Source organism: Erinaceus europaeus, chromosome 1 (genome assembly GCF_950295315.1).
Source record: "Erinaceus europaeus chromosome 1, mEriEur2.1, whole genome shotgun sequence".
NCBI lineage: Eukaryota > Metazoa > Chordata > Mammalia > Eulipotyphla > Erinaceidae > Erinaceus > Erinaceus europaeus.
In genome coordinates, this window is record NC_080162.1 from 106,312,720 (window position 1) to 106,332,702 (window position 19,983).

The following is a 19,983-nucleotide window of genomic DNA, read 5'->3' on the forward strand; positions in this document are numbered from 1 at the left end:
GTTGAGATAAGATACAGAACCCCATGTGCAAGAGCAGAGACTGGTGTGGACACGAGAGAGGGGACTGGGGCTGAGAACAGTGGCCCTTGGGAGGTGCCCACCGTGCCTGTGAGCTATTGTGTGGGACGACACAGTTGCTTCTGAGGTCATCTGCAATGAATATATAAAGCATGGCACACGGGGTAGGGGGCAGTGGGCAGGAAGGGGCTCACCAGGTAGAGCACACACGCTAGCATACATAAGGACTTGGGTTCAAACCCTTGATAACTACATGGTGGGAAAGCTTCATGGTGAGGTGGAGAGGTGCTTTGATGTCTCTCCCCTCTCTGGCTCCCTCTCCCTCTCTGCCTCCTGTCTTTCACCTATAAAAGTACAAAATGACAGCCAAGAACAGTGGAGTTATGCAGGCACAAAAACCCAGGCATAGCCCTGGAGAGGAGACAGAGAGAGACATAAAAAGGAAAGAAGAGGAAAAGGAGGAAGACACAAATAGCATTTCCTGAGCACCTCTGAAATATTTGAGTCTGGGAGCACAAGTACATAGTGTGATATGGTGCCCAAGAGGGGAAGATCTCCCTGTGCACCAGGCTCTGTGAGAGGGATGGGAGCAGCTAAACTCTCCAAGCGAGACCAGGTGTCTAGAGGCACCTGACCAGGGTCCTTCCTCTCATGTGGACAATGGCAGCAACACCGTGATCTCACCTGGCTCATAGGGTGACTGTACAGCCAAAAGACACAGCCGCACCCAGAGAGAGAACATCCAGTTAGACAGCTATTTAAATGCACAGCTATTTAAATGTGGCTCATATGCCATGCCTGGGGGAGAGATGTGTTCACCTCCACCTGGAGGGACTAAAACGGCTCCTCTGCTGAGCAGACTGAGTGAGTACAGACAGCACCGCCCAGATCTACCCAGAGCACTCGATCCCTTACCCACAGCACTAACACTTTTTCCAGCTGTTCATTCATCCCTCTGCACCTGAAGCTGTGGGGTCAGGCCTCAAAAGCATGAAGAGACAGCAGAGAGGACCAGGAGTCTGACCATTCACACAGGTAGCTGCCTGGTACAGCACAGGTCACTTGCTGGGAAACATGACCCTGTGATCCCAGATGCAGCCAACCTATCCTGAGTCCAGGAAGCTCGCATAGCCATGGGCAGAAGCAAGCCAAGCAAGGGACACCCAGGGATAGATGTCGTTCCCGACATGGTCTGAAGTTGAGAAGGCCTTGGGATCCTGGCTCTAGGAGTATAAGGTCCAGGGTGTGAGCTCAGAGTGCTGCTCTGCCCTTGCTCACAGGTGTAAGGCTACTGTTCCAACTGAGAAGAGGAATAGGGACCAAGTACCAGAACTGCAGCTGGGAGACACAATGACCTGAAATGAAAATGTCAAGGCTACATACCAAGGAAAGTGGAAAGAGCAGGGGCTGCACAGTGGCACACACCATTACCATGCACGAGTGTTGGTATGCTTCTAGTTCTGCTTCTGGGACCCCTTCTGTTCCTTCTGTTACATTGCTTGATGTTGTGGTCTATTTACATGGTCATTCTGTTACATTGATTTGGTCTCACTCCCCCTGCCTCTGGGAGACTGTGGTTTAGTCTTTGCCTTTTCACGCTTCTCCCTTCTCCCCGCCCCCTATCCCTACGTACTTCCTGGGTTCCTGACGCTGCCGCAGGAGGAGAAAGATGCAGGACAGAATTGTGTGGTGATTAGATTAGATTAGATTAGTTTTTTGAACTGTTTGTTCGTGAATAAAGAAATACTGCTTCTCCGCTCAGCTGTGTGTCCCTGATCGTGTCTCCCGCCGCGATCTAGCCCAGCATACTGGCGCTGTGAACATTGACTAACACACAAGGACCTGGGTCCTGTGGGGGGGGGGGGGAGTTTCAGAAGTGGTAAAGCAGGTCTTCAGGTCTTTCTCTTTTTCCTCCTGCTCCTCTTCCCCTCTTCTCTATCCTGTTAAATAAAATAGAAAAGAAGAAGGAGAAGGAAAAGGAAAAGAAGGAGGAGGAGGAGGAGGACAAGGAGAAGAAGGAGGAGGAGGAAGAGGAGGAGGAGAAGGAGAAGGAGAAGGAGGAAAGGGAGAGGGAGAGGAAGAAACATGGAAGTTGGGAGTGGTAGATTTGTAGCACTGGCACTGAGCCCTAACAATAACCCACATGGCAAGGAAGGAAGGAGGGAAGGAAGAAAGAGAGGGGGGGGGAGAGGAGGGAGGGCAGAAAGAGAGGGAGAGAGAAGAGAAGGAGGGAGATAGAAATGACAGAGAGAAGGAGAGAAAAAAGAAAAAGGAAAGGGAAGAAAAGAAAGGGGGAGGAAAGGGAAAGGAAGGGAATAGAAGGAAAAGAGGAAGAAGGAACTAGAACAGTCACCAGAAGAAGAATTTGCAAAGCAGTTGTAAATGTGTCAGTGATACCTATGAAGGGGGCAACCTCCAAGGCCAGAGGGACCCTGTGGGAAGGGCTCTCTGCCTCCAGCAACCTGGGGCTGTGGTGGGGCCCTGCAGACCTGAGCCTGTGATGAGTCACCCTCTCTCCTCACAATGGCACTTGCTCCAGCCCTGTGCTGAGTGCCCTTGTCTGGTTCCCCATGTGGTGACTCACTGAGTCCTCACCACAGTGTAGAGCTGGAAGGTGCAGGAAAGGAGTTGGCTCTTCTGGACTGCTCCAAAGCAGGGAGTGTAGCAGGATACCTCAAACTGCTGGTCCCACCCCTCTTCAGCAATCTGCCCCCCAACAGGGAGAAGCCAAATCAGCCAGGGCTCCCCATCACAGCCTGCCATCTAAATCCGTAGCAGAGATTCCCACTGGTATCTGTGCCTTACGAGTCAGGTGATTCTCCTGCTCCTGTTTCTGCTGGGGCTGTCGGGCTGTTTATATGACAGAAGGCTCCTGGGTCTAAAAACTGGGATGGGTAAGAATGAAAGAAAGGCAAGAATGTCCTTTCTTCTCAGACCTGAAAGCCCTGCTGGTATGGCTTGCTTAACTTCCCCCCTCACTCAGGTTGGAGGCTTGGCCTTTCTTGCCACCTCAGGACATTCGAGGCTCCTTCCTTCTGATTTCCTCTTGAGCTCGTCAGAGGAGAAGCGGGCAGGCAGGCAGTTGGCAGCAGCTTCTCCTGTGACAGAAAGGTATTCCATAGAACCTGGATATAGATAATGACTGGTGTTTATTTCAGATGTGAAGAATCTGTAGGAGGTTTGGTTACGGCTCATGTATACAAACCTTGTCCCATCTTTCACTAGCTGAGGGCTGCTAGTGGGTCCCAGTATGTAACCCACTTCTTTATTCTGGTCTGATGCCATTACTATCTGGCCATTGCCAACTTCTCCCACCCACATTCACACAAATTAACTCAGTTACTCTGATTCTCATCAGCCTAAACACCTGTAAACACAGTACAGCATCCGGTAGAACCAGCTTCCCCTACACCCAGTACTCACAGGTGCCCAAATGCAGTCCTGGAACTCCAGCTCCCCATGTGGGCTTCCTTCTCCATCACTCCATCCCCTGTGCACTGCACTTCCTCTACCTTGCTGTGCTTCCTGCCACATCCAGGGCCCCCTTCTGCCATATGCACCCACAGGTGGGGGCACACATCTCACACATCACAGCCACACCCCCCCACACACACACCCAACACTATTTAACACCAGTACAGTGGGTCACAGCAGCAGGCGTTCCTGAACAAAGGAAAATGCAGTTGCTTGGCCTCCTGAGACCACTTCCTGCCTTTGCTAAGCTACTACATTCTGCAATTCCTTCCCTGGATAGCAGTCACTCCTCTTCTGGAGCAATAATCCATTACCAGGCCCTTCTTGGGCCAGAGGGAGCACTTTCCTCTGTGCAAAAAGGAGGCATTTGTCCTGCACCCCAAAGCTGTAAACTCTGTGTGGCATGCCCAGACCCATAGGAAAGACTCCTGTGGAGATTTGGTGGCATGAACAATAGTCCAAGGAGTGTAGCTGCTAGGACAGCTGTGGTCTTAGGGCCTGACTGGTATGTGTGCTGACAGCCCAGGGTGCAGGAGTCCTGCAGGGGATTGCTCTGCCATAAGTCCCTTTATTTCCCAAGTATTCTTCTCTTGAAATATGAGTGATGAACTGGAAGACATACACACACAATGAAATTGCTTACCTTTGTGTTTTGTCCTTAAACTCCACATCCTGCAAAATTACAGAAGTGTTTATTTTTGCAAGAGAGTTCCTTCCCATAGCTTTTATTTTGCACAAATATAAAAAGCACATGAAGCAAAACTTTTTTTTCCTTGAGCCAAAAACAAGTTCTTAGGCCCTTTAGAAAAAGGCAGACGTTTTGCTACTAATTAATGACATGTTGAAATTCTTGGTTCCACACCAGCAGTGTTTTTAAGAATCCCAGCCTCTTCGGTTCTGCATTATGCTGGCCCATGTAGTCTCTGACAACATGGATAAATGGTCTTTTTCATGATGGTGAAAGCTGCTCTGTCAGTTTCAGAGCCTCCCTAATCAGAACAGACTCCTCAATCCATTTTGAGGCCAGTGATTTCAAGCACACACAGGCTGCAGATTCTGCCTTCACCAAATGCCCTGATCACCAGGTAATGCTGAGAGTTACCCATTTATTTCCTTCTCCATAACAGTCCTGGAAACAAACATGTTTTCCAATTTGGGGCTAATCTCTTTTCTGGGGAAATAACAGCTATCTTATAAATCATGCTGACATAATGATGGATATGTGTCATAGGTCATTAGCTGCCTTACAGAAATCAGTAGCTATACAAATAAGATTCAAACAAAAGCCAGCTGCCTGGGTAAGGCTGGGCAGGTGGGAGGGTGAGGTGGGCAGCAGGGGTCTTGAGGGGCCTGCTGTGCTGGCAGTAGGAGTCAGGACTGGAGGCTCAGGTAGGATGGGAAAGGCCAAATCTGCACACTGGTCAAGTGTTATCCCAGGAGGAAGAGGCAATGAGCCATCAGGTGGAAGGTCAGCAGAATATCAGAGGAAAGGGCCCAGGGTCTTTGCAGGCAGCACACAGCAGAGTAGGAGCACATGAACTCAACCCCTTTCCCTATTGATGAAGGGTAGCGTGGAGCCTGTGGCTATTTCCTGAGTGCAGCACCTCCACTCTCTGCACAGCATAGCAAGCCCACCCTACTCACCCATGGGAAGCTGAGCAGGTTGGGGCTGGGTCTCAACAGAGTAGTTTTCAAAGAAAGAGCAACCTGACACCTATCTTCAATGACATGCCAATCTCTAATCCAGACTTGAGAGAGAGGGGAGTTTCATAGGATGCATCACACAGCAGCAGCTCCAGGATTCCTGCTCTGATGCCTCCCATGTGCCAGCAGGAGCCTATTTGCCAAACCTCCCGCATAGAAATGCAGAGCTCAGGCAGGCCCAGCTGGGTGAGTCTGCTTTTTAGTCAGCAGAGGATCCCAAAGAATGGAAAACTGGCTGACACCCACAGCAGTGACCACCTCAGGAAGTCCTCTTTGGATAGAAGCCCCCTATACCATCCCACAGTCCCTCTCTCCCTACCCCAAACACTGGGGGGTAAACTCTGTGTTGAGGCTTTGATTTCATAATAGGAGACCCAGGCAGTGAGATGCCTGCTTTCTAGATATTTCTGTACCTCTGTTTTACTGAGGCATGGCCCTTTATCCAACAAAGATGAGTGGAATTGTGAGTTCATCTGAGAAGATCACTGCCATTAGAAGGTAAGCACAAGGACACAAAAGGATAAGGTAATAGGGGACTGGGCTGAGACACACAAGCGTTACAGTTTGCAAGGTCCCCACCTGTAGGAGGTAAGCTTCATGAGTGGTGACGCAGTGCTGCAGGTGTTTCTCTGTTTACCCCTTCCAAAGTAAATTGTGTGTGTGTGTGTGTGTGTGTGTGTGTGTGATGGAAGAAGAAATACCTGTTTCTTCTCCAGCTGTCTGACCGCACCTGCAGAAACGCATGTCCTCACTGGCATGCTGGTTGGCACAGGTGCTCCAGGTGGGATAAGCCTCCCTCCAGATGCCACCAGCACATGATGCCCCACCTTCAGATGCCAAGGAGTGGACCAAGTGGCAGGTGACTGACATTCAGGAGGTGGCAACCACACTCTACTGGGCCATGTCCAGCCCTTGTCCAGCTTGCTCAGGCACCTCTCCAGGCTGAGCTTTAAAGGGCTGGAGATGCATGGAGCAGGGAGCCCACATTTCATGCTGCTCCACACCTGTGCAAGGCTGAAGGAATATGTAGGTGGGAGCCATTAGCAGCGGAGTCCCTGGAAGCTGGACAGATGGAATGTAAAGGAATGTAACAGTGTTGGTCACATTTGGTCTCTGTCCCCTTAAAGCAGGAAGTGCTTTGGATGAAAGAGATGCACCAATCATGCAGCAATCCAAAGGCCTTTCAGACCAGCATCAGCTTAGTATCAAGAAGCTAGAACTCATCATTGCCCTCAACTTCCTTAAAAAAAAAAGATCTGGCCAGTCTCAACAGTTTTGCCAACTTGTCTGTATGTATGTGATTTAATATTGATTTACAAATCATGAGGTAACAGGGGTACAATGCCACACCATTCCCACCACCAGAGTTCTGGGTCCCCATTCCCTCCATTGGAAACTGCAGTCATTCTCCCAAGGTCACTGATATGGGTTGACTACTATATATACCTCCATTTTTTCCCTATGGTCCTGTCTTCTTTTCCTTTTGACTTTTTTGTCATTTTTTTATGAGTGTACCATTCCTGCCACCAAAGGTCTCTATCCCTACCCTACCCTTCTATAGTGAAGCTGAAAATCTACCCTTACTCTCCACCCAGAGTTTTTACTTTGGTGCTATCCTCCAAACTCAGTCAAATTCTGCTTTGTGTTCCCCTTTCTATTCTTCTTTCACAATGTCTGTTTATGAGTGGGATCATCCCATATTTCTCTTCTTTTCTTTTTTTTAAGTTTTATTTTATTTATAAAAAGGAAACACTGACAAAACCATAGGACAAGATGAGTACTTCTTTTCCTTTCTAAGTCACACCTACACCTTCCCTTTTTTCCCCTCATCTATCTTTGGGTCCTCATGGGATTGGGGTTCATAGCCCTATGGTCATCTTCCCCTAACATTTCTCCGCCTCTAAGGGGTATGAACCAAAATTCTTTTGGGGGTGGAGAAAGTGGGAATTCTGGCTTCTGTAACTGCCAACTGTCTTTAAGAACAATGACCAGCCTTCCCTGCTCAGGAAAGCACATTGGGCTCCATGAACACGTTCCTGCCCTGTACAATGCAGGCAGCAGCTATTATATTGATGGTTATACCACTGGCAGAAACCCAAATGACTCCAAGTGAGGACAGAGTGAGAAGATGCAGCAAATACTTGCCTAGAGGCTTAGCTGGCTCTGAGGTCTAGCTCTTAAAGTGGAAGGATGGCATTGAGATGACTTGTGACAGTCACTCTTCTAAGGTAGGACACACACACAAAAAAAAATGCAGATAAGGACCTTAGTCCCCCTCATTCACTCGCTGGCTTTGTGGTGAGCCAGCTGCTCAGCCCTGGCACTCAACTGCTTTTGCTCCTAGGATCACCCCTTCCAGCTTCAAGGGGGCTCACACTAGAGTCCAATCAGCTTATACGTAGAAGTAAACTACCCGCTTCTGGGTGAGATACATTGCAGAAACAGCCCCCAATTCCTCTGATCCATTGTCACATGCCTCTTTCTGATGTGACTTCTTGGCCTCATCTACCAATAGGTCATGCTCATTTTCTTATCCCCTAAATAATCTGGATTCACTCACATGACCTGCTTTGGTCAAGGAGACATTGGCAAATGTGTTGTCGGCATGAGAAAACCCTGTTCAGAGACCATGTTGTGAAGGATCAAGCCCATTACCCCATCCACAGCCAACCAAACCCCAGGCACAGAAAGAAGGCTCCAGGCTGTCCCCTGGTGACAGACGACTGGGGGAATCCAGGCAACACTATACCAGGTAGAGGCAAACCACTGGGAAAACTCGGCCTGAACCAAACAGTCTCAGAATCAGGAGGAAATCATGATTATCACTGAAAGCTGCTGAATTACTGAGTTCTAGGGCAGTTTGTTTTACAGAAACAGTTGGCTGATACACTGGCACAACAGAGGCTGCTTAAAATGTGTTTATGTTCTCTCCTCTCTGATTCTTCCCAGAGTGAAATAATGAGTCTGTGACCCAGCCTTCTTCTAGAGCTGACCCTCCTCACATGTAGGATGAGATAGCAGAACAAGGTACCTCCATGGAGAACTTCAATCCCAGAGGTCTGACATCCCACTGTATCTTTACCCTCAATCTAAACTGTCACATCAGTTACCTCAGAAATGTTTCTAAGTCTACAATCTTTCTCCCTTGACTCCTGCTAGCAGTTCTTGCTTTTCTTGAAATTTCCCTGTCATGTCTACACTGAACGTCTGAATGACCATTCTTCTTCATTTAAAACAATGTGTGTGCGTGTGTGTGTGTGTGTATGTGTGTGTGTGTGTGTTTTGGATAGAGACAGAGAGAAAAGGAGAGATAGAGTGTGAGAGAGACAGAGACATATGCATCACTGTTTTCACTGCTCATGTGACCTCCCACTCCTGCAGGTGGGGATGGGGGGCTTGAACAAAAAAACAAAAAAAAACTGTACAAATACAAAGTTTAGTGGTATAAGAGAGTCCACCTACATAACCGAGAGAGGCAAATTACATGCATTTCACAGAAGAGGAAAATGTGAATGTTTAAAAGCATGTTGTGAAAACCAAGACTTAGAAACTAAGCTCACCTCAACCCCCCAAGCCCCACAAAAGTGTTCTGCTCAACAGCTTACCTGAGAGAACCAAGGTCTAGAGTTACAAGGTACCTTAAGACAGGGAGACAGTCCACAGAACTCAATACAGGAGGTAACTGCAAAGGATTTTTTTAAACTTCTGTAATCCTCAATTGTGAAAGAAGCACTCTGAAGCCAACTAGAGGTGACAGGATTATATTTTCTGCTGCGGTCAATAAAGCTGAGCCTGCCTGCTGTTTTAGAGTAAGTCTTACCCAAATGTAAATGGTATTCTAGAGACAAAAGCAAGCCACATCTGCAACCCAGGCTGGTATGTCTTAATGAAATAAAACTGGTCTCCTGAGCTAACTTAAAGCATAGGGAAGGGCAGTGCACTGATTTAGAGAGGCAGGGGCTAGAGACTGGACTCTAGGGGCCTGGTGGTGGCACACTCTGTTAAGTGCACATATCACCAAGCACAAGGATCTGATTGAACTCCTAGTTGCAGAGAGGACACTTCATAAGCAGTGCAGCAGGTCTGCAGGTGTCTGTCTTTCTCCCTCTCTATCTTCCCTCCCCTCTCAATTCTTCTCTGTCCTGTCAAATAAAAATAAAGTTGAAAGGGGAAAGAAAAAGAAGAAAAAAAATGGCTGCTAGAAGTGGTAGATTTGTAGTTCTGGCCCCATAGATAACCTTGGTGGCAATAAAAAGAAAAAAGAGAGGAGAGAGAGAGAGAGATTGGGACTCTAACAGCACACTGCATGGGAACAGAACCTCAGCTTCTCTTTAGATAAATAAAAACTCTGACAATGGAGGGGAAAAAATCACTCATTTGAGTCTTATAAATTTGAAAAGGAGGAGGAGAAGTAGTCATGGTACATATACTCAATGGATTACTACTTAGCAACTAAAAAAGATTATATTGTGTCCTTTGGAACAAAAATGGGAAGAACTTGTGATCATGCTTAGTGAAGTAAGTAAGGAAGTAAAGGATGGCTACCAGATTATTTCACTCATATGTGGAACATAAATAACTAAAACACATGGATTTGAAATATATACATATATATCCAATCTCTATCTATGAATTTGTGAGGACTATGGTGGTTATTGTTGGGATGGGAGGACAGAACTTTGGTGGTGGGAGGGGTATAGAACTACACCCCTATTACTTAATCATCTTGCAAATCACTAATAGATCACTAATGAATATGTTTTAAAAGAAAAACTCATCTTCACTTCACTCATTCTTCATCTCACAATTGGGAGTGATGATTTTTCCCCCTTTCAATCGAGCCTAATCAAATCTATTCAGTGGAGAGAAAGTTCTATAACAGTAAGGCTCCAAGAACAGTAAGCAATCTTCTTCAGGTAAGGTCCTCCCATTTGAAAAGCTGTTGTAGATGGGAGAAATGTATAGATCAGAATTCTGCAGCTCTGTGGCTTTATTCAAATAAACTCAAACTCTGAGGGCAAGAAGACAACCTAATGGATTTACAAAGAGACTCTCATGCCTGAGGCTCCAGAGCCAAAGTTCAATCTCCGGCACCTCCATAAACTAGAGCTGAACAGTACTCGGGGGGGAAAAATAATAATAATGATGATAAATAAATAAATAAAAGAATCTCAGGTGGTGTCTTGGCACAGGCAGAGATGGGATGGAGCTGATGACATCCTATGGGCCCCCTTAGCCTGCTGAGGCCACTAGGTAGCACCACCTCTAGGCTCTGGGGTCTCCTGGAAACCAACTCTTCACAGTGCAAACTGCTAGAGGGCCCCAGGCTCTGACATTGTCTCTGACAGCACTTGCTCTCTGGAACTCCACACCCCACAGAGAAAGGACTTGGGGAGCTATCAGCAGGGGTGGTGCTGCTGGGAGAAGGGTCTGGGGCGTGGCCACCTTAGTGCAGACCTGGGAGGAAGAGGGGACAGGATCTAGGCTCTGTGTAAGGCAGGAATAGGTCCACAGCCATTACCACACCCCCACCCCAGTCATATCTGACCCCTTTTCTGGTACACCTTCCCTTCCACCTTTCTTCCTTTCTTTCTTTTTTTCTTTCTCTCTCTCTCTCTCTCTCTCTCTCTCTCTCTCTCTCTCTCTCTTTCTTCCTTTCTCTCTTTCTCTTCTTCTTTTTTTGCAAAATCCCAGCTGAAAGCTCCAGGTCCCCCTCCCCAGTGCCTGAAATGCAGACTCTCTGTGGTCCAGTTCCACCACACCACACTTCCAGAAGTCTTCATCCTATCGGTTGGCTGGTGTCACAGGGGCTAGCCCAGTGGAGTCTTGGCTGAGAGGTAGTGGGTATGCAGACGTCTGGGGCCCCAGCCAGGACACGGACAGGCGCCAGTCCTGAAGCGGGTTCCTGGGAGTCTTCAAACTGACCGAGCCCGGAGGCCTTTAGGACCAAGGGGAGCCACCTCCTGCAGCCCCAAGGCGAACCTGGGCTCCCCAGACGCTCCCCCTCCTGGTTTCTGTGGCCCAAAAGTCCCCTGACACTTAAACATCCAGACACTCAGACACCCAGACACCCAGAATGCTAGTCACCCGGACAGCCAGAGTGCTAGACACCCGAACACCCAGACTCCCGGACACCCAGACTCCCTGACACGGGGACACTCTGGGCACCTGGACACCGCTTCAGCCTGGAGGGCGGGGCGAAGTTGGCCTGGGCTTGTGAGGGGGCCCCACCCGCCTGGTGAGGGGGCCCCACCCGCCTGGTGAGGGGGCCCCACCCGCCTGGTTCCCCTCCATTCACCACCCCCTTCCCCAGCCTCCTCCCGGCCCCGCCCCCCGCCGGCCGCGCCTCAGGGCGCCCCACGCGCCTCCCTCCCGGGGACCCGGCCGGCGCCCCAGGGCGCTGCAGGACCCAGCAGCCCTCGCTGAGGGGAGGAGGCGGGAGCATCGCCAGAGGCGGAGGGAGGATCGAAGAGCAGGAGCAGAGGCGCTCGAGCGCCGGGCGTAGGCGGCGGGGACCCAGGCGGAGGCGGCCCGAGGCGGGTGGCCGAGCTCCCCGGCCCGGTCACCTTGTCCCGGAGGTAGGTCCTGCGCCCGGGCAGGGGTCTGGGGGTCTGGGGGCCGAGCGGGTTCCTCGCAGAGCCAGCGGCTGCGGGGACTCGGAGACACTCGGCGGGGACCCCCGGAAGCGCCCAAAGGAGACGCGGGGCTGGTGAGCGGGCAGCCGCGGGAAGGGACCCATGTCCCCGCGGAGCAGGACAGACCCCGGCGCCGGCTCCGCGGGGCGGAGGGGACCTGAGGCAGCTAGGGAGTGGGGGACCCCGCGGCGGTCGGGGCGCGGGGAGAGGGGCACCCCGCCAGGAATTGGGTGCTAAGGGGGGGGGGACCCCGTTGGGGACGGGGCGCTGGGGAGGGGACCTGAGGTGGCCGGCGGGTACTGGGCACAGACCCCACCGTGGACCTGGGACCCCCGTCTGGGGTCAGGGCACTGGGGAGTGGATCCCGGAGTTCCTTCTGCATGCGTGTGTGTGTGTGTGGGGGGGGTGCACCCCTTGCGCCTATCCTGTCCTGGCCTCCGGGACTGGCCGCAGCTGGGACCCCCCAACCGCCGGCCCCAGGCAGAGGGAAGCGGATGGTGGCGCTCAGGGTTCGAGTCCTGGCGAGGATTGTGGGCGCGAGCCCTTTGAGGGTGGCACTTCCTCGGAGGCGGGGAGCTCGGGTCTGTGCGCTTTCTGCACCCGCGCTGAAGGGGAGAGGGGTTTGCGCGCGGGGGCACTTGGCATTTCTAGATCAGCAGAACCAGAGTCCTTTGGGTGCTTGTTCAGTGGCGGGATCCCTGGTGCTCGGGTAGCTGGCGTTCAGACTTGGGGTGTGCGCCCCTTCCGTGGGCCAGCCTCACCTGGACTGCGGGCAGTGAGGTGGGGAGGGGCGGGCAGGGTCCACCCCACCACCCACACACCTGCACACCCGGCCAGCGCTTTGGGCCGAGCCCGAGGGTGTGCGCTGACCCGACCTGAGACAAACTACCCATCTCTGAGTCCGGAGCCAGTTTCCTTCTCCACTGGCCAGGCTCGCCACGGTTTCGGCTTCTGAGTGGTGTGGTGCTGGAGGGGGAGCAATAGAGCAAGTGCTGGGTGACGCCTGGCCCCCTGGAGACCACAGGTGCTAGGGGCTGTGGGCTAGGTGGGTGAGGAAGGCACCCCAGCACCCTCCCCCGCCCCAACAGCACAGCACAGCACAGCACAGCAGGGAGCACTCCCAACAGCAGGGAGGGAATGTTGGGCCCTCCACTTAACCGCATGCTAATGCAGCCCTCCTGCCCTGGGGGCTATTTAATTCTGAAAACCTGGAGATGTCTGTTGAGAGTGTTGTTTGTGTTTGCAAAGGGCTGGCCTTGCAGAGGAGCAGCATCGCAGTTGCGTGGACTCTGCAGTGCGCCCTTCCCGCCTCCAATCCTTCTACCCAGCGGGCCTCTGCCCCCACCTCCCTCCATTGCTAGCCCCTTGAGTTTGGGGCCTCTGCCTCCCTCCATTCTCAACTGACACCCTGAGTGTGCGGGCCATTTGGAGGAGGACTCACTGTTACTGACTGCAGCTCTCAGCGCAGTTCCTCTGTCTACTATAGCTTCCTTTCATTTTCATCCACCTATTGCCAGAATCCACTGCTGTGAATACTCCTGTTAGGACACAGGTAATGCTAAAATAGTAAGGAAGCCATTTCTTTGGGGGCAGGCACAAAAAATTCTCATGTTCCTTGAGGCATGAAGGAGGGAACCAAAGAATGAAAAAGAGAAACCCAGAGCCTGGAAGACATTTGAAAAATTAGATTTGATTGTCTGCAGCTATACTATCTTGAATACACCCTATCTCATCTGATCTTGGAAGCTAAGCAGGGTCAGGCCTGTATAGTATTTGGATGGGAGACTTGATTTATACCAATGGATGTGCAGGGGAGAGAAAACAAGATTCTAGCTAGACCCAAAGAACTTTTTTCTTGGGAGCAAGGGAATAAAACTTTAAAACTCAATTCATAAATCAAACACAATTAATATCTTCTCCATTTGACACTGACAAATTAAAAGTGTCCTGGTTGGACGTGATTCATCTTTTTCATGAACTTTAATTCAGACTTTCATAGGAGTTGTTACTATTCTAAGAGAATAGAAAGATGATGTCTTATGTAAGTTTTCTATCAGAAACACTAGTTGGTGCTGTTCTGAGGTTCCTGAAGAGCCCTGGAGGCTAGTGTCTGGGTTAGTGAGGCTTTGGTCATCACTCAGGACACACCTCTCTGGAAAGGTCCTCTGTTGCTCAGATTTGACATCTAGTGTGGTTTCTGTTGGCTGGGGAAGAGAAGACCAAGAAGGCCTCTAGGAGAGTGGGAGGGGGCTCTGGCAGCATCCACAGGTCCCCTCCCACATCCTCCCACCCAGCACACTTCTGCACCTTGCTTTTATGTAAGAGCTGATTCTAAAAATCCCTACTGACATCCCTGGGCATTGCAGGCAGACCTCTGAATACCTTTATAAGGTGCACTATTTAAAGGCATCCTTGGTTAAACTTTTACCATTTGAGCAGCAGTGAGCCAGATGGTTTTCTAAGTGCCTCCTCTCCCCACAGGAAGCCTAGCCCTGCCTGTATCTCCCCAGGCCCTCCCTCAGGCCTCCATGTATGGCCTCCTGTGCATGAGAATCTCACATCCAGTACAGACTGACCTTTCACTTGTCATCTGAACAGACTCCACATAATCATCAAGATCTCTGACCAAGTGGCTGATGGTGGCCAGGATGTTTGTTTGTGGGCATCATCAGCCACTTATTTGTGGGCATCAGCAGAGCAGGACCAGTAGCAAACAGCCCTGGCTGACATGCTGACAGGCACTGATGGGAGGTGATAGGATAGTGACTGGAGGTGACAGGATAGTGGAGCTGGAGCTCCTCACACAGTGTCACCGTTCTGCAGACATTCTTCCCATTGTACATACAGAACCAGAGAAGCTTCTCAAACACTGAAGGTGGACTGACCAGGTCTATGTCTGTGCCACCAGAATTGGAATAATGAAGGTTGCCAATGTTGGTTTTTAACAAAGATGGTGGTTTCACAGTTTTCTGTGTGAGAAATACTCAGACCTTTTGAGTTATACCTGAGAGCTCATTAAGGAGGTGTTTCAAAGAGGAGCTGCCTTAACTTTCAAACACTGGGCTGCAGTTCAGTAGCTGCTTGATTTATGCAAGACAATGAGATGGGTTTTAGCGAGAACTGGGACACTTATCTCTGCCATGTTCTCAGGACTAGCTGTCTCTCCCCTCTCACTATGATACTTTGGGGAGTGTCTGAGACAGACTTAGGGCCAGGCTCTGAGCTCTGCTGTCTGCTAAGAAGAATACTCAGCTGTTCTCATTCTGTTTCTCTTCATCCATGCTCTTTCCAGGATTTTGAAAGCACAACCTTGATGGTTGTCATAATGTTTTAAAGAGATAAGATTATGGACTGAGACTAGTGTCTTAGGTGAATGTGTGTTTCCATGAAGTTACACTCCCATAGCTCTGCGGGAGCTCAAAATGAGCCCAGATTTGTGTCCTATAGCTTCTCTGACCTATAGCTCCATGTGGGCAAAAGTCAGAATAAGGACAGTCTATCCATTCATACAGGCTTGATTCTCAAGTAGAAATTGCCTGAATGGAGTAGCTGTTCATATTCAATGAGGGTTTTGAAAAAATGTATAGGGACATTTGTGGGTTATATCTTTACCATGATTAAATTTAGATGCAAATTACATTATAAACATTATATGATAACTGTTCTCTAGGGTAAAACATAAAAGCAGGTTACTAAGAAACAACCCACAGTTTATAATGTATGATACTTTGTTACAAAAGTATTAATTCAAATAGTCTTAAGCCACTCGATAAATAACGCATGAAATTACCAAGATAAAATACAATACTAAAAGTCAGCAAATAAGTATTGGGTCCAAAATGAACATTAGAACCAAGAGCCATAACCTGAAATAATACGTACATGGGGAAGAAAATAAAAATAAAGGCTATCTTGGAAAGCATACTTCAGATCAACCCAACTTTGCATAATTGCTTGCAAAAAAAATAATTCTTCTAGGTGTCCAGTAAATATTGTTATAAAGAAATGGGGGTTTTGACCTCGAGGTTAAATAAGTTTTTTAGTGTAGGAAAAACTCTTTTGAGTTTTTACAGCCATCCCCTGTGCCAATGAGAGTCACTTTTTAAAAAAATTTATTTTCTCTTTTGTTGCCCCCTTTTTAAATTGTTATTGTATTGATGTCACCATTGTTAGATAGGACAGAAAGAAATGGAGAGAGGAGGAGAAGACAGAGAGGGAGAGAGAAAGAAGGACACCTGCAGACCTACTTGACTGCCTGTGAAGCGACTCCCCAGGTGGTGGGGAGCCGGGGGCTCAAACTGGGATCCTTGCACGGGCCCTTGCGCCTTGTGCCACAAGGGCTTAACCTGCTGCACTACCGCCTGACTCCTGATAGTCACTTTTAAACCCAGGTGCTAGTAATGCTGTAATAGTGGCAATTGAGGGAGGTGACATGAAGGAAGAAAGAAAGCAATTATGTACTGATTGCAGCCTGAGTCATTCATAAATGGTGTGCTTGTTAAACACATGCTTAAACAATTGTTACTTCTAGGAGCCCCATGCAGAGGAGGACTTCGATTAGCAGCAGTAGTGGAGTGGTGCTTTAGTGTCTCTCCTCACTCTCTGTCTCTCATTTTCAACCTGGGTGTGTGTGGGGGGGATTTGGGGGTAGAGACTGTGACTGAGGGTAGCACAACCAAGCTGGTAGGAAGCCTCTGCAAAATTCCAGCAGCAACAAAACAGAACATTACTTCTCATGCAAATTTAATTTTTAATGTGTCATTTGACCTCAGTGGGCAACCACTTTCAAACATACTTCCATCTGTTCTTTATTTAAAACACACACACACACATTTAGGATAGAAACAGAAGTTAAGAGGGAATAATTAGAAAAAGGAGAGAAAGAGAGAGACCTGTTTCATAGCTTGTGAAACTTCCCCCTGCAGGGGCTTGAACCTCTGTCCTTGAGCACTGTGATGTGTGTGTGCTTAAGCCAGGTGCACCACCGCCCAGCCCCTGTTCCTTCTTACAATCCTTTCTCACAGAAAAAGCAAAAGCAAACTGTCATTTCAAACTATCGAGTACATACATTTGGCTCCATTGTCTTAACATTAAACTAAAGATTCTCTGAAAAGGACTATCTTAGCTCAAATGTATTAGGACTTCACTTCTGCTTAGGGAAGCAAAAAAATATTAAATAAACTTACTTTTCTGGCATGTGTCCAAAAAAGCAGCTTTAACTTAAACTTGTGACCTTGGAGCTCACACCTTAGTGACACAAGTGTGCAGTTGTTTGAAATAAATGAGGACTTAGTTTGGGGGTCCTCTTAAGGTTAAGTGTGGGACTGGGCTGGGAAAGCATGAAAGCTACTGAGGGTGGCTTCAGAAGGAAGCCCTAAGGATGCCCAGCCTATCCTGCAAAGACTGCTGCCCTTCTTTGCCATTTGTCAATTCCTCTTTTGTCTAAATGGCTTTGAAATTAAGCAAACGCCTCTCTGTAGCTACCCTTCATAGCTAAAGTCTCAGCTTCCTTGAGACCAAAGTAACCTGTTTCCTTAACTGTTAGAATAGTGACTCCTTACGGAGTTCTGGTGGTGGGAATTGAGTGGAGTTGTACCCTTCCTATCCTATGGTTTTTGTCAGTGTTTCCTTTTTATAAATAAAAATAAAATAAAAAAAAGAATAGTGACTCCTATGAGGCAGGCTGGAGAGCTGAGATGTGACAGGGGAGGTATTCAGGTCATGGGGACCAGGTCTGCTCTTCCAAAGATTCTTCTGGTCTATGCTCCATAGTCAGAAACAGGGCCCTGGGAGGAAGAAGACTTGGAAGAAGGGACAGTTTCTCCTTATTTGATGCTGTGGTGGTCTCCTCTGTATGTTCGGAACCTGGGTGTTGCCTCAGACACACAGATGAACCCAGTAGCTGCTTCCTTCCAGTAGCTTTGGAGTGCTTTCTCCACTTCTAGTCCTGCCTGGGCCTCTCTCTCTTACTGGTTTCTTCTGATAAAGGAGAGAGAGAGCATTGCTTCTGCTCCTGACAGCCACCCCCAGCTCGGGATTGATGCTCCTGAGTTCAGCCCATGGGGAAAGCAGTGCCACATCTCCAGAACTTTGTCCTCAGACCTAGAGCAGGTTTCTGCTTCCTTTCAGGGAAGGCACAGGGGTCATGTGCAGATGGAGGGATGAATAGCCAACCACTGCAATAGGGAGAGACACCGGGCTTCCTTGAGGAGCAGGTGCAGTTCAAGAGGATAGGAAGCATGTGCAGTGGATGATGGGCTGCATAGGTGAACAGTGGGGTCGTGCCAAGCAGTGGAGCAGGGTAGAGCATCCTGGTGTGACATGAAGCTTCCCTCTCCACACCTTCTTGACTAGACCTAGGGCAGGATGGGAAAAGCCAGGGAAAATGCCGGAGAAGTGGTCAAGGAGCAGTGGACTGCACAGGCAGCAGCAGCACTCCAGGGAAAACTGAGGCTGCCAGTTCAGCTTGTGAAGAACAGGTGCTGGCCCAGGGGATGAGCTCAGTCATGCTGGCTGCAGATATTCTAGCCAGGCCTCTTTGTATCCATGTGGACTCACAGTCTTCCTGACCTTGCAAGCTGGCTCTACAGACTACTTCAGGGTGACTCAGGAAAACCCCAGAAACTATTAGCTGCATATTACACTCTTCTGGTCTTTTCTCCCAAGCAGGCATGGCAGTGCCAGGAAGAAGGACAGGCAAGTGAGGAAAGTGAGGGGTGAAGATTTGGAATGTGTATATTGCTCCATTTGATCCCCTCAGCAACTGCTTGATATAGCTCCATTTACTCTGCTATTGTTTAAAAAGAAATATTTACTCATTTCTGAGAGAGACAGAGACAGAGAGAGACATAGAGATAGGATTGAAGAACATCACTCCACCACACGCCATCCCAGGGATGGAAGCCTGAGCTTCATCCTCTTAAGTCCCATGGCCTAGCCACTGTAACACCTCCCAAGCCATGCTCAGTTTACTCTGATGATGGGAGGCTCAGAAAGGCTCCCCAGGCTGCCCCATGGCCTTGTGCCACCAGAGGAAGAGCTTTAATGCATGGATAGAATTCTTTAAGACCTGTGATTTTGTTTGTCTTTAAAGTGTGGGTTCTCTCGCTACCTGCTCAGTTTCCTGGCATGATACTGGAGGAAATTATGCATCTTGTGCAGTAGTCAGACAGACAAAAAAATGTAGCCAATCCCATTTGCAGGAAGGTTCAAAAAGGACAAGATGTAATTAGGTCATTTCTGCTGGAGTGTTCTTGGTGGTTTTCTCAGAGCAGAGTGCTTGTAAGGAGTCAGTGAACTGTGAGGCAGTGAGGCAGTGAGACACTGGGCTAAGCGCTGGGGAGGGAGTGGTGCACAAAAGGCTAGGTGAACAGAAATCCTCTGCACAAGGGAAATGTTTCCTTTAGATGTTATAAGTACCAGACCTTTTTAAAAAATAAAAAATCAAATCAAAACAGAACAAGACAAAACAAAAGTAGAATAGTGCCAGGCTAGCGTCGTCAGAGAGAGAAGAGACCAGGAACTCATGGCAGAATGGGAACACAAATCTTTATTGATGTGGACACCCCAGAGTTGGGTGTGAGCACAGCGGGTTTATCCCATGTGGAGCTAGCAAAATGGCCACCTCCCACTATGCAGGCCAGCCCTTCTCCAGGTCAGGATGCAGAAGAGAGAGAGAGAGGGAGGGAAGAAGAAAGAGCAGAAACAGAAGTGACTTTTATAGGAGAATTCTGAAGGGGCAAGTCAGGAAGGAATTGGCTAGGGAAGAAGGTGGAGTAAAGAGAAAGGCATTCTGGGAAGGTAGAAAGCTGTCAGGATTAGCAATACCCTGAAGGTAAAATGTGATGGGGATATGTAAATAATACTTGCATGGAAATATGGTGGCTTGTGGGTCCTGCCTAACTCAACCACATCTGTACAATATCCCAACAGGATGGCAGGTTGACCAGCAAGACCTCCTGGCCTGTGTTCCTCTCTTGTACTTAGCAAGTGCAAGAAAATGCCCAGGATAATGTTTTTTATCCCTAGATGCTGCCTGCAATGGCCTTTCTGGAATCTGTATTTGAGCTTATAGATTTCAGTGAGTGGGACTCTACCTATTGCTTTGTCACTCTTTAAGATTAAATCATTACTTATTATTATTTATTATTTA

General features: G+C 48.9%; 1 protein-coding gene across 4 annotated transcripts in view; it reads left to right on the plus strand.

Moving 5' to 3' along the window:
- Positions 1-11,637: 11,637 nt before the first annotated feature.
- The window catches only part of SYNDIG1 (synapse differentiation inducing 1), a 160,529-nt gene continuing 152,183 nt past the window's right edge, over positions 11,638-19,983 (plus strand). For 3 of the 4 annotated variants that reach the window (XM_060192512.1, XM_060192527.1, XM_060192525.1), the window contains exon 1: positions 11,639-11,778. The gene's annotated coding sequence lies outside the window, so the exon portion shown is untranslated. Of the gene's footprint in view, positions 11,779-19,983 lie in introns of all 4 variants that reach the window. The other variant, XM_007535613.3, reaches the window with a different exon arrangement.